This window comes from Xenopus laevis, chromosome 1L (assembly GCF_017654675.1).
Source record: "Xenopus laevis strain J_2021 chromosome 1L, Xenopus_laevis_v10.1, whole genome shotgun sequence".
NCBI classification, from domain to species: Eukaryota; Metazoa; Chordata; class Amphibia; order Anura; family Pipidae; genus Xenopus; species Xenopus laevis.
Window position 1 is genome coordinate 14485075 of NC_054371.1, and position 17398 is coordinate 14502472.

A 17398-nucleotide genomic window follows, 5' to 3' on the forward strand; every position below is an offset into this window, starting at 1 on the left:
AATGTTTTTGAAAGGTAAACAACCCCTTTAATAATAAAATCAATGTCCCCATATAAACCCCTCAATCATTACTTGTAAACTGCAGCTGAAAGCATTACTTATTTCTCTGTTCTCTGGTTCCGACTCCTGAAACAATGTAGCAGTTTGGTGTTATGAGCCCGGCTTTTGCTCTAGTGTTTCCAGAGTCGGAACGGGTAGTGCAGAAAGAAAAAGGCAAATACATTTATGAATAAATGTTAAATCCTCAACTGTGTTTATGGAATTATAAGGGAAAGTTGCTGAAAATGAATGTGGGGGGCGGGGGGGACAAGCGGTTTGGGTCACATTTAGAATAATATAGAGGTGAAACCTAGGTAACCATTGGAGCTCTCTCTCCCCTCCTTCACCAAAAGACAAGAGAGAGAGGAAAGAGTCAGTGTCCAGTGTGAGTCCTGGGCAGGAAGCAGTTAAGGTTCTTGCTGAGTCAATAGGCCAGTTGGTTGGGTGACTCAGTGGGACAGGATCTCATCATTTGCTCATCAGTCATGTACAGCCTCATGATAACTCTCTCCCAGGGACAGGCAGCGACCCCACAGCACGGGAAATATCAGCTGACTCCACACTGACAAACCACAAGCCCTTCTGCTGTTGCTGAATTACAACTCCCAAAATGCAGCTGAGAGGCCAGGTGCTGGGAGTTGTCATCCCATCATCCCCGGAAGACCCTTCACTGATATCTATTTACTGATTATTACACAAAGTACAGGGGCCTGCAGCAGGGAATGTCAGTTGTACTAAAATTAATTCGACTTTATTAAGCCATAGGACTCGGCTCCAGTCTCTCCCAAAAAACACATCTTACAACTTCTGGGTGCCACTGAACTACAACTCTCTTGTGTTAGCTTTTTTTTCTTGCTTGCTCTATTAACCCATATCCTTGCACAGTTATTCAGGGACAATAACTTTCTGCCCCATTGAGCTTACACTCTAAGGGGTATATTTATTAAAAAGTGAAGTTAGAGATCAGAGCTGGGCCAGACCTGACCGGCGCCCTAGGCAACTTTGCCGGCGGGTGAGTGCGCGCACTGGTACTTCTGCGCGCATGCGCGAGTTGACACTGGCGTGCATCAATGTGCGCGAATGCGCAGAAGAGCAAGTCGCCATGCACGCATGCGCAGAGGCGCATTTACACGGGAAAAGATGCGACCGGACAATGGGGTAGGTGACAGAGCAGGTACGTGCCTCGTGCCCCCCCCAGCTTTGCGCCCTAGGCACGTGCCTACTCTGCCTTCCCCTTGGCCCGGCCCTGTTAGAGATCACCACAGTCCTCCCGAGTGAAATTCCGCTACTCCCCATTCATTTCTATGGGATTTTGAAAGGTGTATTTATCAAAGAATGAACTTAAACCCATTGATAAATACTCTTTTAAAAATCCCATAGAAATGAATGGAGAGTGGCGGAATTTCACTCGGGAGGACTGTGGTGATCTTAAACTTCACTCATTGATAAATATAACCCTATGTTTGATGCCATAAACACAGTGAGGTTATAAGGGTTGTTCACCTTTCAGTTAACTTTTAGTATGATGTAGAGAGGGATATTCTGAGCCAAATTAGCCTGGACTGGAATATGAATAGGAGAAGGGCTGAATAGGAAGATTAGTAATAAAGTAGCAATAACAATACATTTGTAGCTTAACGGAACATTTGTAATTTAGATGGGGTCAGTGACCCCCATTTGAAAGCTGGAAAGTCAGAAGAAGAAGGAAAATCATTAAAAAACTATTTAAAAAAATGCAGACCAATTGAAAAGTTGATTACAATTGGCCATTCTATGACATACTAAAATTTAACTTGAAAGTGAACAACCCCTTTAAGCAAATTCCCCAAAACACACCCTGATCCACTTAAAGGAAAACTATACCCCCCAAACAATGTAGGTCTCTATTAAAAGATACTGAGTAAAACAGCTCATGTGTTAAACCCTGCTTCATGTAAATGAACCATTATCATAATAATATACTTTTTTAGTAGTATGTGCCATTGGGTAATCATAAAATAGAAAATTGCCATTTTAAAAAATAAGGGCCACCCCCTGGGATCGTAAGATTCACTGTGCACACATACAAACCACATGTAAGGTCACATGAGCCAATTAACAGACAGAGTTCTGCCTTTTGCTTCCTCACTTCTTCCTGTTACAGTTAGTGTTGTAGTATTTCTGGTCAGGTGATCTCTGAGGCAGCACAGATAGAGTCACGAAATGGTGGTTCAAGGCAAGAGATGTAAAAGGGCAATATTTATGTAAATTTATATTCCAGTTTGGTAAGATTCTTTAATATGTCATTCAATTTGATATAAACTATCTGTTGCTTAAGTATTAATTTTGGAGGTATAGTTTTCCTTTAATACTGACTGACACCTTCCATTTATACTGTGTAGAAGACATTAGGGGGTAGCCGTCACATATAAAAGACATTAGGGGGTAACAGTCACATATAAAAGACATTAGGGGGTAACAGTCATATATAAAATACATTAGGGGGTAACAGTCACGTATAAAAGACATTAGGGGGTAACAGTCACGTATAAAAGACATTAGGGGGTAGCAGTCACATATAAAAGACATTAGGGGGTAACAGTCACATATAAAAGACATTAGGGGGTAACAGTCATATATAAAATACATTAGGGGGTAACAGTCATATATAAAAGACATTAGGGGGTAACAGTCACGTATAAAAGACATTAGGGGGTAACAGTCACGTATAAAAGACATTAGGGGGTAGCAGTCACATATAAAAGACATTAGGGGTAGCAGTCACATACAAAAGACATTAGGGGGTAGCAGTCATATATAAAAGAGCTGTCCAATACACATACAATATCATATAATACATGCAGTGTCCAATTGTAGTGCACCTCTATAAGGGTCAGCTAATCCCCTCGCCCCATAAAGCTATGCACCCCAGCCTGAGGCAGAGGCAACACATGGGCTGGGATTTGGTCACAAACTTGGGGAGACATAAGACAGAGGGGGGCCAGGACGGCGGCTGTCACTTTAATTAAATCAATTCCACCTCCTGTTGCCACTACAGACAGAAAGAGCGCTGACCTTTTATAGTTGCACCAGCGATTCACCTGTCGCTCTGTGCTTGACACGCTCCGCTGCGCAGCCATCTGCTTCTGCACCGCCACAGCTTGTCCTGACTATTCCTTCCCTCGACTCACATGAACTGCCCCATGCACCCGGGCTTTGCATCAGTCCCTGATTTCATTATAAATAAACAATAGATTCTATGGAAGCACAGCTTTATCCAGCAGTTACCTGTTCCCTATACTTGAACACTGGGAGATGCCATGCTGCTTCACCTCCACCTAACAATTCTCAGGCACGTAGGCTACACCTAGCATCATACTACAGGTCATTTCAGGTGTGCCCTTTATAAAGAATTTTACAGTAAGGATTTTAAAGGGGAACTCGCTGCTTAATAAGCATGCGGCTGATTTATAAAAAAAATATTGGGACATCTGTTCACCGATGAGAATATTCCCATGAAGGGTGCGAGGGCGGTAGACGTGGAGCGATTAAGCGTTAAATCTCCAGCCGACTGTGAGCTGCCATGAATGTGCCCGGAATGTAAACAGACATAAAAGGGATGACATCATGCAAGGGCCACGCCCCCAACCCCATTCATAGGAAGGAGCAAAGCCTTAGTCATTGTAGCAGAGCATGCAGGGGAACTGCGGGGTGCTTTAACCCTTTCACCGCCAGTGGGAACCAATATCAGCCTGGTCACAGCGTTTCTTGTCATTGCTCCGAGCGACACAACTGCCAGGGACACTGGGACTATGAATCTTATAAGTGCAGCATCTGCGAAGAAGGCAATTTTCATGTACATATATTAAATGGGTGGTTCACCTTCAGGTTTACTTTTAGTATATTCTAGAATGGTGAATTCTAGGCAACTTTTCAATTGGTCTTCATTATTTCTTTTTAATAGTTTTTGAGCTATTTGCCTTCTTCTTCTGAATGTTTCCAGTTTTCAAATGAGGGTCACCGACCCCATCTAAAAAATAAATTTAAGACCCAAGCAACTTGATTGCTGAAATTGCAAACTGAAGAGCGGCTGGATAAGAAGCTAAAAAAATCAAAAAACACATAATAATAATGAAAACCAATTGCAAATTGTCTGAGAATATTAGTTAACTCAAAGGTGAACAACCCCTTTAAAACCAGAGCCTTCCAACAGTTGCAGGGTCTGCGGTCTCTGCAGTTACACCCCGGCATCATAAGAAAAAGTAGGTAAAATAATATAAAACATCCCAAACCCACCCACGTACACCATAAAAATGTATCTTCAAGATGAACTTCTCCTTTAAACAATAAAACTGAATTACAGGCACATTTCTAGGCTGATCATAACACCATTGACTCATTCCATGTACACAGAGCTCAAAACATAAGAGCAGCTCTGTATTGAGTATGGGATCCATTAACCGGAAACCAGTTATCCAGAAAGCTCCAAATTATGGAAAGGCCGTCTCCCATTGATTCCATAATGATGAAATGATAAACATTTTTAAAAAAAATATTTCCTTTTCCTCTGTAATACAGGATGGGACATTTTATTCTGAATGGTCGGGACCTGGCATTTTCTGGATAAAGGATCTTGCCATAATTTGGATCTTCATACCTTAAGTCTATTAGAAAATCATGTAAACATTAAATAAACCCAATAGGCTGGTTTTGCTTCAATTAAATCGAAACATCCAAATTACGGAAAGATCCATTATCCAGAACTCCAGGTCCCGAGCATTCTAGATAAGTCCCATACCTGTATTTGTCATTAGGAAGGGGGCCTAATCGTGTTTATTGGCAGAGTTTTCCCTTTAACCACCTTATACTCTTTAATTATTCTTTTTAAAGGGGCAGCTCAGTTTTAAGATTACTATTACTAGGTTAACTTTCTCTTCAGTCATCTTGCAGTCTCTCATACACACTACTGCCTGGTTGCTAGGGTAAACTGGACCCTAGCAACTGGATAGCTGCTAAAGTTACACAAGAAACACAAAAGATAAGTAATTCAAAAAGCATAAAAGTGTCATCATGCTAAAAATTTATTTAGGTGGCCCTAAAAAAAAAGGTTTACCTCAGCTGGGGGGCAGCAGCGGGAATAAACAAATCGTATTGGAATAACGATTTAGACCAGGAAACATTTAAAGGGAATTTCCTATATGTGGCCTGTTACATTTGTATGGGACTTGCACCCTGCTGGGGCCCTGCATTAGAGATTGGTTGGACCATAAACTCCCCATAAAAAGACATGGAAGGTGGGGGGGATTCATTTGAACCCATTGCCGTTCCTTTCCTCTCAACCCCCCCCCCCCCAATACAGGCCGTGACTTCACTGTAACAGGGTCGTCTGGAAATGGCTAAAAATTGTTTGCAAATTGTTTGCAGATTGTGGCTATTCCCTAACAGCGCTGTGTATATAAACTCCCTTCCTTCCTGCCCAACTCCCATTCTTCAAAGCGTCAGCCACAGGCCGCAAATCTCACCACTAGAGCATGTGCTCTTTGGGTCACGACTTTCCCACCGCTTGCCTTCCAGATACGGCTAAACTACAACTCCCAGCAGCAATGTTGTCCTAGAGACGCCAATTACTTTTGTGCCCCTAGAAACGCATCATTTGTCCAAAAGCTAAAACTAGAAAATAACCCCTGGATGTCCAAGGGGGTTATTTACTAAACTTTGAAGGCCAAAAACCCCAAAAAATTCAGTTTTTTTTTTTTTTTTTACTATAAAATCTGAATTTTAGAGGAAAAACACACATTTTAATGGATTTATTATACCCCGAGGATGGAAAAAATCTGAATCTGAAATCTCAGACTTGCCGAGGTTGCATATTAGTCAGTGGGAGAAGGGATAGCAGTCCCAAAGATATGCGCTGGGTTTTATGCAATAATCTAAAGATTTAGTGGTTTTCAAAAAAAAAATCATAAAAAAAAAATCAGGGTGGAAAGTATGAAAAATTCTTATGATTAGGTTTTTTTCATGTTTTTTTTCAGGTTTTATCCTGCAAAGTAAATTATTGGGAAAGTGTGTTGATAAATAAGGAGAAGAAACCCGCGTGGATTTGATCGGAGTCGTTTTCAGAAGATATTGAGATAAATTCAGACTACAAACAACATGATCCCCGCTAGTGATTTGCACCCGACCCGAACCCGCTGTCCCACAACACGTGCCCGCCTGTATCCGACTTCCGGGTTCCTTTTATAGACACACGCCCCCCCGCTGTTGATGTCACAAAGGGGCGGGGTAAGCAGGCGTGCCGCTATAAAGCCGTAAGCCGGCATTTGAAGGTGGTGGGCGGGGAGAGCAGGAGAAGAGCTCAATCCCCCACCTGCGAAGAGGAGTGCGAGGTCGGCCCAAACCCGTCTGACCCACAGGTCCCGCGTGTTTCGGGCCAGGCCTCACATCTCTAATCTCCACTACTGATAGATAACATTGAGCAGCATGGGGTTGGCTGCGATGCATCTGGGTCAGGTGCTGGGAATGTTCGGGACAAAGCATTCAGCCTCGTGAGAGAGATCATTATCCAAGCAAATCTGTTGGTTATTCACCATTTAATAGAGTTCCCCAGCCCAATGCAGTAAAAAGTCAAATCCGAAAGACAGATTAGCATAAGGGGCCTATAGATAGGTGTTTATCGGCTACTACTCCCAGAATCCTCGGCTGGAAGCTCCAGTGTTTCAGCAGCAGCCAGTGGTGTAACTAGATATCCTGGGCCAGACAGTAAAATATTTTTCAGACCCCCAAAATATCTAGAGGTTGACCAGTTATGCAGTTGTATATGAATTAGGGCCTGATGGGCCCCTATACCTCCTGGGCCCCCGTGCAGCCGCAGGGTCTGATTTCTCTGTAGATATAGCCCTGGGCCAGACAAGCAGATGTGGAGCTTCCCTGCTGCAAACGTAGCTGTGGGATGTATTTGGCTTGTAAAGAGATACATAATAGCACATGTATCAGCAGCGGGGGAAGCAATTAAACTTGGCCATGTCCACTTCCTGCAGGATGCTGCCATAAAATAGCTCCACCCCCATCACATGGAAATGTAATAGTGATCCCTCAGCTCCGGCTCTTGTGATTATACATATAGTGAGGAATGGAAACAGTTACACGGGCCCAGTAATTGATACAATATGTTCAAGCCGGCCACCAACACACGCAACTAATTCTGACATCTGATCAGGCCCAGGGTCCAACAGTCGGGTCAGGAACAAGCAATAAGGTTGCCCATGGCATGATGAATCAATGGCAAGCTGCTGGGAGTTACAGGGTCTATAAAATAGTCGTGGGTGAGGGAGAGGAGGAAGGAGCCCCCGGGAGTAGCACGGAACTGCCAGACACACACAGGGGGCTCAGTGAGGCATGAAATGTAAATCCATACCCCGAGGCTGTGCGGGCAACTTGCTCCTGCCAGTCTTTATACTACTAAATGGATTAGCCTGTGTCAAAGGGAAACTAGACCAAAGCAACATAAACCCAGGGCTGGACTCGCTGGGGGGTCCCAGAATGTCTGACCTTGCCTTGCACTACACGCACTAGCCCTTTCCCCGAAACACTTTTGTCTTATTATACAGACTATGCCACAATTATAAGCACTTTCCCCACATACCTATATATATATAGTCCCGCAGTACCAGCACTCCGATCTTTATACAGGTTCGTGGTGCACGATCAAATACAAGATATATAGAACAAGAAGGATCAGCACTCACTGTATTGATGTGAAGAAAAATTTGCTTTTATTTATTTACATCATAATCCGACGTTTTGGTCCCACCTGGGGACCTTTCTCAAGGATACTGTGTAACTGTGATGTGATCTTTAAATACCCACGCCCCATTAGTGAAAAATGGCGCCAAAGATGACGTCATGAGTCCAAGGTGAAGTGTCAGAACAAAAAGAAGTCAGCGGAAAAAGAAAAAAACTTTGTTCTGACACTTCACCTTGACTTTGGCGCCATTTTTCACTAATGGGGGGTGGGTATTTAAAGATCACATCACAGTTACACAGTATCCTTGAGAAAGGTCCCCAGGTGGGACCGAAACGTCGGATTATGATGTAAATAAATAAAAGCAGATTTTTCTTCACATCAATACAGTGAGTGCTGATCCTTCTTGTTATATATATATATATATATATATATATATATATATATATATATATATATATATATATATATATATATATATATATATATATATCTATCATCTTGATAAAGGCTCCATGCGAGGGCCGAAACGTTGATATGATAAAAGCTTTATCTTTTTGAAGAAAATCCTGGTGTGCTTCAGCTTTTTCTGCCTTTGGATATTTGATTTCTGAACTGCACCCAGGTATGTAACTTTTGAAGTGTGTGCTAAAGCCTTTCACAGTGTGTGTGTGTATATATATATATATACACACTCATATCCACACAGGTATGGGACCTGTTATATAGAATGCTCTGGACCTGGGGTTTTCCCCTTAACGGATCTAGTCTACTAGAAAATCAAGTAAACATGAAATAAACCCAATAGGCTGCTTTTGCTTCCAATAAGGATTAATTATATCTTAGTTGGGATCAAGTACAAACTACTGTTTTATTATTACATAGAAAAAGGAAATCATTTTTAAAAATTTGAATTATTTGGAGTCTATGGGAGACGGCCTTCCTGTATAACGTATCCCATACCTGTATCTGTAAATTTCTCCCCTCTATAGTGATTTGCCCTTTAATAATATTTGTACAGTAGCTGTGTGACCTGAAATAGATATATTCACAGCTCGCAACCAGGGAAGGGGGTTAATTCTCTGCTTGGGAAGACCCATACCTACCAGGCTAGTGGTTTCATTTACCATAGGGATTCCCTCGCCCCCCCTTTTTTGGTGGACACAGTTTAAGAGTTTAGGTACAGGTATGGGATCCGTTATCCAGAAACCTGTTATCCAGAAAGCTCCGAATTATGTAAAGGCCGTCTGCCATAGACTCCATTTTATCTAAATTTTTAAAAAGGATTTCCTTTTTCTGTGTAATAATAAAACAGTAGTTGTACTTGATCCCAACTAAGATATAATTAATCCTTATTGGAAACAAAACCAGCCTATTGGGTTTATTTCATGTTTACATGTAGATTTAAGGTATGAAGATCCAAATTACAGAAAGATCTGTTATCCAGAAGACCCCAGGTCCCGGGCATTCTGGATAACAGGTCCCATACATTTACCATTGTTCCCTATGGGCATGTCTAACATAATTTATGATGCCATTAATACTGTATTTGTCTCAGCATACTGCCATTCATTTTTCATACTGCTCGGTTGCTAGGTTCAGTAATCCCTAGCAAATAAAGAGCAATTTAAATTCCAGGTCGGACAAGCTGCAGAACAAAAACCACAGGAAAAAAAAAATAAAAAAAAGTTATTTTTGTCTGGGCTTGCTGGGACTGCTGCTGCAATGTTATGCTGACACTAGCGTGAGTGCAGGTGATTTCACACCTACTGAAGCCACAAGCGTGAGCTCTTGAGTTTACAGCTGCTTGGGCTACAGTCGTTCGGCTCCACTCTTAAAGAGACAGGGTATTCAAAATGTAATTTAGTGAAACCTGCCCCTAGAAAAAGAGGGAACAGTGCCCGTATTATTCTGCTGTGGCAACTGACCTGGGAGCAGGGTCCACTGAGGGTCTCTTGGGCACACCGAGAAGAGTAATTTGTGCTTTTTTAACCTCCTTCCCTTCAAGCAATTATGTTGAGTTCAAAGGAATACACAGAAGGACTACAGGTACTGTGCTTTTGGGGTCACTTGATGATGGTGATTAGCACAGTTTAAAAAAGACTTACAACAAGCTCTCCTTATGCAGCCTCAGGCCATACCAAATGAAGATAATGGGGGATGACAGAACTGCCTTAAATATGTCAACCTTCAACAACCTCTCTTCCTGACACAGAGCAGAATCTGGAGCGATCAGAACTGTGGCAGAGGAGCTTACGTTAAATGAGTGCAGGAGGTCACCAAATATGTTTTAAAGCCCCTCCCACACCATTGAAGGAATCCTCAGAAAGGCACAGTAGGTTCTCCTCAGCTTGATGTCAGGCCATGGCAGCAGGACTCACTAGAGCTCCAGTTGCGTAGGTTTTTGAAGGCTCTGACAAGCATTGAGACTTCACCAAAACCACAATCCCTTGGCTGGTGCAGATGTATCAACAGGGTAATCAAGCCATGATGGAAAGTTTTGACCACTATTCTATGTCTCAACCCAACAACAGGACCATCTTTAGTTCGCTGGGTGGTTTTAGTGTTGAGGTGGGTGTTGCAAGTAGTATCTGGACAACCAGCTCAGGCTTCTTAGGTTAGACATAAGGTCCAAGCTTTCATATGATTTTGACATATGTCCAAGGAATGATCAGAACAGACATCCTCATACCTCCAATGGTCTCCAAGAGACTGGTTGCTCTTCATATTGATATTGTTCTCTCTACCCAACGATCAGGCTTGACACCCTTTAGATATCGAGAGACCTGGCTGGAAAAGTGTTGTTGGGAAGAACCTTAATGGGCCATGGATATTATCTTCTCCCAATGGGAGAAGAGCTATTGAGATAATGGTTGGGAAACAGGCAATATCAGCCTTAGCATGACCATATTTTGTCTTTAAAGGGGAACAATCGCGAAAATGAAAATTTAATATAAGCTTCAGCATAATGAAATAAGAAAATTTCTAAAAACAATCAATTAAAAATTCTGTACAGTTTCTGAAATAATCAAGTTTATATTCACCATTTCTCTCTCAGCATCTGTTTCTCCTCATTCTGTCTTCATGCAGCATTTGGGGGTCAGATGCATGATCCAATATATCTTATAGGGGGGCTACTTTTGCCTAGAAGATGCATTAGAGATCACTTTATTAAACTCACCAGACATCATGACTCTCTACATGCAGGATTTGTGCAAAAGGCAGTTATTTTGTTAGATTTTGTTTGTACTGAAATCAGTTATCTGAGAGAGCTCTAATACATCCGCTAGGAAAGGAGCCCCCCTATAAGATATATTGGATCTAACTGTCAATGAATACCTGACACCCAACTCCTGAATGAAGACAGAATGAGGTCATTGGGTGCCCTCCGTTGTTCCATTGCACGTTCCCTTTATCGAGTGAATGTACCACAAGTATGTCAGAGCAATGATAAAGGGTTCAGAGCATCCTATATACACTCACATATCTTACGGTGGCCATAGATGTAGAGATCGGCTCGTTTGGCGATGTCGCCATTGAAGTGGGCGATATCGGACTGAGCCGATTGTGGGCCCTAGAGACCAACGACCGGATCATAATGGATCCGATACGGGTGGTCAGATCTCATAATCACACAGATGCAGCAGACGGGATTTTTTAACCTGCCCAATCGAGATTTGGCTGACTTTTGGCCAGATATCAATCGCCATCGGGTGGCCCCACACATGGGCCAATAAACTGCCGACTTGGTCTGTCTGCATCTTTTATCGGCCCGTGTATGGGGGCATTAAGTAGCACGTAGGGATGGGTGAATTTGACCCGTTTCGTAAAAAATTAGCCACCGGCGAAATGTCGCCATCACCCATTAAAGGGGAGGTTCACCTTTCAGTTAACTTTTAGTATGTTATAGAATGGCCAATTCTAAGAAATTTTTCAATAGGTCTTCATTATTTTCTTGAAATAGTTTTTGAATTATTTGCCCCTTTCTCCTGATTCTTTCCAGCTTTCAAATGGGGGTCACTGACCCCATCTAAAAACAAATTATCTGTAAGGCTACATATTTATGGTTATTGCTACTTTTGAATACTCATCTTTCTATTCAGGTTCTCTTCTATTCATATTCCAGTCTCTTATTCAAATCAGTGCATGGTTTGCTAGGGGAATTTGGACCCTAGCAACTAGATTGCTGAAATTGCAAACTGGAGAGCTGCTGAATAAAAAGCTAAATAACTCAAAAACCACAGATAGAAAACCAATTGCAAATTTTCTCAGAATATCCCTCTCTACGTCATACTAATAGTTAATTTAAAGGCAAACAACCCCTTTAAAGCCTATGGGTGTCAAAAAAAAATTGTCGCACAGTGAAATGTTTTTTTGACGCACAGCTTTTTTTTTTTTTTGTCGCACAACGCAATGGGCGTCATTTCCGCGGCGAAACAAGCCAAAAAAATTCGCCCATGCCTAGTAGCACCTCATTGCAGTTCCCTTGGGAACAGCGTTTTAGGAATAGTATGGTTGGGAGCACATACATAAATAGCTGCAACAGTGGTACCTCGCAACACAGGGTAATGCCGCAGCTTTATGCCTGCAACATATATGTTTATCGACAAGAACTCCACTTGTGTTTTCAATCTCCAGTTGCAAGGGGGGGTAACAAACGCATAAAGTCTGATGAAATAATGGCAGAAGAATAAACACCAGGGCTTGGCTGGAACAACAGACTCACAGTTCAGTGAGCCCTAGAGCTAAAATAAACGCCCCTTCCCCTCTATCACTTTCTGCCAGGTCCCTTTGGATAGGAAGCGTTAACGCCCCCGTCCATTTCTGGAATTTTTGGGGAAAACAAAACATTAAAGTTTGGTTTGACCCGCTGGGTATTGGGCACCGAATGACACTTGTCAGGCTCAGTATGTGACACCCTGTTATTAGACATCAGCACCGCTAGACTGGGAAACGACTCCCCAAATATGTCTCAATTATACCTGTTTACCCAACTCTGCTGCTGCTGAGGGACAGCCCCAGTATTAGAGCTGCACAAAGCAGGGAGGAGGGTTAAAGTTCAGCTCCAGTTGTGCAGCACCCAGTTATGATGGGAAGTCTCCAGGGACAGGGGTGACATTTCACTGGATATTGGAGATCCTGAGCTGATTCTCATGGCTGGATTATGAACTATAGGATGGGGGGATTATGTGACATAAAGACTCCCCCTGTCTCCCCAAATATAGAGGGATGAATGGAGGGAGGGGAGACTAATGTGTGTGAATGTGAAACAACAGGGAGGAGGAGGAGGGCAAATAGAATCTTACCAGGAGCCTGTGGGTGGGGGATCCAGTGATCTGCAGCTTCCTGAGAGAGGGGGATCCAGTGGCCCCAAGATCCACAGCTGTAGAAATAAATCCAGGGAAGGATCAGCGGAAGGACCAGGGAATCTGTAGCTTCCAGGGAGGGATGTGTGGCCCCAAGACAAGGGTCCGGCGGGAAGGGGTTTCCAAGGGAGGGAGAGAGGACTGAGAGGGACAGGGGACTATTTTCCTGGGTAAATCGGAGCCTCCCGAGCAGACAAGTTGCAGCAGCAGAGAGAGAGAGTCAGTCCCAGTCTAATAGAGACTCACTGTGGCCTCCCCTCTGTCCCGCAGTCTAAACACTCGGCTGTGAGTGACACAAGGGAGAGAAGTGTTAGTGAGCGGGTGAGAGATCCGCCATGTTGCAGCAATCACATCACTCCCGGCAGCTCAGGCAGCCGCACAGCTCCAGCTCGTGGTGAGTAAAAGCGCATTCCTGCCTTCTACCATCCCCGGGGGAGGGGCGGGGCACGTGCCAATCATCCCGCACGTCCCGCCCACTCGGACAAAATGTAAATAAGACAGAACATTAGTCCCCGCCCCGCTCAGATGGAAAATGCGAGTAGAATACAGATTTATGGCTGTCCCCGCCCACCACTGCCGCTTCCCAAGCAGGAGATCCAGAGGTAAGCCCCGCCCACCTTCCGTCCTGGCGATTCAATGTAACAGTGTTAGACCCCGCCCCGCGATCCGGCCAGGATTTACAATGTAACAACTTACTTCCTGTTAGAGGGACCCAGGGCCCTGGCACCCACATTAACTAACCCACTGTAACTAACCCACACTCACTAAGCCACTGTCTGTAACTAACCCACACTCACTAACCCCTCAGTGACTTCTAATATCCTTATCATTTACAGTAGGGGGTACATTATCCCTTATAATACATGAGTGATACTCAGAGTTCCCTGTATAACTCAGCCTGCAGCCTTGTGCCTTTATATGGTCACAGAACAACCTCTCAGTGACTTCTAATATCCTTATCATTTACAGTAGGGGGTACATTATCCCTTATAATACATGAGTGATACTCAGAGTTCCCTGTATAACTCAGCCTGCAGCCTTGTGCCTTTATATGGTCACAGAACAACCCCTCAGTGACTTCTAATATCCTTATCATTTACAGTAGGGGGTACATTATCCCTTATAATACATGAGTGATACTCAGAGTTCCCTGTATAACTCAGCCTACAGCCTTGTGCCTTTATATGGTCACAGAACAACCCCTCAGTGACTTCTAATATCCTTATCATTTACAGTAGGGGGTACATTATCCCTTATAATACATGAGTGATACTCAGAGCTCCCTGTATAACTCAACCTGCAGCCTTGTGCCTTTATATGGTCACAGAACAACCCCTCAGTGACTTCTAATATCCTTATCATTTACAGTAGGGGGTACATTATCCCTTATAATACATGAGTGATACTCAGAGTTCCCTGTATAACCCTTCCTTGTAGCTCAGGAATAAGTGGTTGTGTTGCACACAGTGTTGTTGTGGCATCATGACTGAAAAAGAGTGAAACAAACAACAAATAAAATCCATCCTCTGTTTATAAAACACAGGGCAGTAAGATCATAACAAAATGTAACTGATTTCTTGGAATCCACTTTGCCCGTGTGTTTATAGGCCAGGGACACAGACTGCACACGTCTTTGTGACAAAGCCTCTGAGAAATCCATAGGAGGGGACGGTTTTATACCCAGGGCCCCGGCACTATATGGGCTCAATTTGGGGCAAAATACCTAAATGAGAGATGTTAGACCTGCTGCCATCCAGCTGTTACTCTTGACAGCCTATAGCCATGCACATTTACAGTAAGGTAATTGCAGTAACAATGAAGTGCTAAATAGACATTTTACATGTCAGTGTTATTAGTGCCCATTCTTAAAGGAGAAGTAAAGCTACCAAAGCAGTTTATTGACAATAGATTAGCCACAATAGTGCAAGCTATAACACTATATTTATTCTGTAGAATGCTTTACCATACCTGAGTAAACAGCTCTAGAAGCTCTCTCTGTTTGTTTAGGATAGCAGCTGCCATATTAGCTTGGTGTGACATCACTTTCTTTAAAATCATTAGGCGGGGGTGCAATGAGGGTGTGACCACAAAATACATATAGACAAATACAAGATTCCTCTGCACTCAACCCATTATCAATATATTTAAGACAGAGACATTTTGTGCATACTGCTACTGAAAAATGCCTTACCCTTTAAACAAAACAGGGATTGTTTGTCCATATATTGCAATATATTTAAGCTGGCCAACTACCGTACGTCAAAGTCATCCCATATCTGGCCAGTCCTATGCTCAATTTTATCTGATTCATTAAGAATTCTTTTATAAAATGTATAATTAAACCATAGAATTCTTAATGAATCAGATAAAATTGAGCATCCCAGATATGGGATGACCTTGACGTACGGTAGTTGGCCAGCTTAAATATATTGCAATATATGGACAAACAATCCCTGTTTTGTTTAAAGGGTAAGGCATTTTTCAGTAGCAGTATGCACAAAATGTCTCTGTCTTAAATATATTGATAATGGGTTGAGTGCAGAGGAATCTTGTATTTGTGACATCACTTTCTGCCTGAGTCTCTCCCTGCTCACTCATAGCTCTGGGCTCAGATTACAGCAGGGAGGGGGGGGGAGAGGAACAAACTGAGCATGCTCAAGCCCTAGCCCTGGAGGTTTAAGCTGAAAACAGGAAGTCTGATACAGAAGCCCATGAGTACACAATAGAAGGAAAGAAATGTGCTGTTTCTTTTGACAGAGGACTCAGAGCAGCATTACTTTGAGGGTTTACTGGTGTATTTATATAGACCTTTCTATATAAAGAACTTTTTTAAATAAATTATTTTTTAATAAATTTCAGTTGGTCTTTTTTTTATTCGAATTTTGAAGTTATGGGAATTTAAAAAAAAAACTCCCATTACTTTGAAATTCAACCCTTGATAAATTTGCCCCTGGTCGAGTTGTTTGCAGTCTCCCTGACATTCAAGTTTTTTTCGGAGAAAAAACTCTAATCAGATTCAATTCAAATTCGATTCGAGTTTTGGATCAATTACACTAATCCGACTTTATAAAATTCGAATTTTTTAATACATTTCAAAGTTTGAATTTATGGAAGTTTAGGGGAGTTTTTAAAAACTCACATGAATTCAAAATTCGACCTTAGATAAATGTGCCTCTAGCGGTATGTTTTATCAAGGGTCGAATTGAAAATTAGAGTTTTAAAGTTTTTAGGGGCAGATTTTTCAAGGGTCGAAAAACTTTGAAATTCGAATTCAAAAAGACCAACCAAAATGAAATAAATGGTTTTTTTTTTTTGGGCAAATAGGTCCATTTTCGATCAAATTCGAATCGTATGAATCTAAGTACCAGTGCATTTGATCAAATTCGATTCAATATAAATCAAAATGTGTTTGCACGAAAAAAAATCAGATTTTCATGATTTTTTTTAAATTTTTCACCTGAAAACTCAAATTGTTTTCGGATTTTTCACCCGAAAACTCAGATTTCTTGTGTTTTTTTCCCGGGGTATTGCATGAAACCCAGCGCACATCAAAAAACCATTGAGACTTCTCCCGTTGACTTATATGCAACTTGACAGGTCTGAGATGCCGGATTTTCAGATTCGGACTTTAAGAAATTCCGGACAATTCATGATTTTTTAAAAGTTAGATTTTATTAAAAAAAATGCAAATTTTTTTGTGATTTTTGCATTTGGAGTTTAGTAAATAACCCCCCTAATCTCACATTTTGATAAATCTGCCCCTAAGTTTTATTTTTTTTTTGGAGGATTGGTTTCAAATTCGATTCCAGTTTTCGGGTCGATGTCTTTCATCTGAGTTTAAAAAATTAGATTTTTTTTTTTTAATAATTTTCGACTGGCCGAATATGGAATTTATGGGAGTTTAGGGGAGTTTTTAAAACTCACATGAATTCGAAATTCGACCTTTGATAAATGTGCCTCCCCGTGAGCCCTTATGGAATGATAGGCAACCCTCAAAGCTGCTATTTGGCGGTAAAGACTCGTGGCTGGAGATGAAAGTAACGGGGATGGGGGTAACGCATGAAATAGTGTGAGGAAGTGAAGATGATGTCGGTGAGGCGCTTGAGTCTTATTCTACGTTGTGCCCATGTGACCTTGTTTATTCAGTATCATACAAACTGCACATTACACTGGCAATAGACACAACAATACAGGAACAGGAATGTATAAGAGGAGCGGGGGGGTCTGCACACAGTGTGGGAGGGATGATTAGTATGGTATTGGCTAACAATAC

The 17398-nt window shown here is 42.1% G+C and overlaps 1 protein-coding gene across 1 annotated transcript in view; it reads right to left on the minus strand.

The window, feature by feature from the left end:
• Window positions 1-13598, minus strand: part of ptpre.L (protein tyrosine phosphatase, receptor type E L homeolog) — a 75961-nt gene extending 62363 nt beyond the window's left edge. The window contains exon 1 of the mRNA XM_041587220.1: window positions 13066-13598. The gene's annotated coding sequence lies outside the window, so the exon portion shown is untranslated. The remainder of the gene's footprint in view (window positions 1-13065) is intronic.
• Between the last annotated feature and the right edge of the window lie 3800 nt (window positions 13599-17398).